The sequence below is a fragment of the Penaeus monodon genome, chromosome 30, assembly GCF_015228065.2.
Source record: "Penaeus monodon isolate SGIC_2016 chromosome 30, NSTDA_Pmon_1, whole genome shotgun sequence".
NCBI lineage: Eukaryota > Metazoa > Arthropoda > Malacostraca > Decapoda > Penaeidae > Penaeus > Penaeus monodon.
In genome coordinates, this window is record NC_051415.1 from 29,672,440 (window position 1) to 29,673,024 (window position 585).

Below are 585 nucleotides of genomic sequence, written 5' to 3' on the forward strand. Positions count from 1 at the left end.
CCGAAAGACTGTTATTTTTTGTAGTCAGGGAAAAAGCGATACAAAATAAGGAAATTTTAAATATTTGATATTTTAATACTGCTTGCGAGATGGTTAGTTATTGTAATCACTTGTTTTAATGTTGTATTAGTGATAACAACCAGGATGGTATGTTACTGATAATAAAAACTGATAAATAACATTGACATGATGGAAATACTGACATTATACGACTTTGTTTTCCTATCAATCGCAAAAACGAGGAAGAGAATATGATAAATTAAAATATCCCATCCAAATATATTAGAACCATATCGCACCTCATCTTAAACAAAAACCTCCAATGACGTTCCTTCACAACAGTTACCAGGCAAGCGAGGAGACGGCGCATCGCAGAAGGCGGGATCGGGGAGGCAGCAGCGCGAATGGGGACAGATTGGGCCCTTAACCCTACAGGTGTTGTCAGAGGCACTTGGGGAACAGCACCCGCACCTGCCTGGTCTCACTAATGCAAATGCGCTCGAGATTTGTGCTCATGTTACAGATCTATCTCTCCAGTTTAAGGGTAATGTGGTGAATTTAGATATATCTATCTATCGGGCAATA

At 39.5% G+C, this 585-nt stretch overlaps 1 protein-coding gene across 1 annotated transcript in view; it reads left to right on the forward strand.

The window, feature by feature from the left end:
• Positions 1-221: 221 nt before the first annotated feature.
• LOC119592690 (dynein regulatory complex subunit 3-like) overlaps positions 222-585 on the forward strand; it is a 23,159-nt gene continuing 22,795 nt past the window's right edge. Inside the window, exon 1 of the mRNA XM_037941606.1 lies at positions 222-544. The gene's annotated coding sequence lies outside the window, so the exon portion shown is untranslated. The remainder of the gene's footprint in view (positions 545-585) is intronic.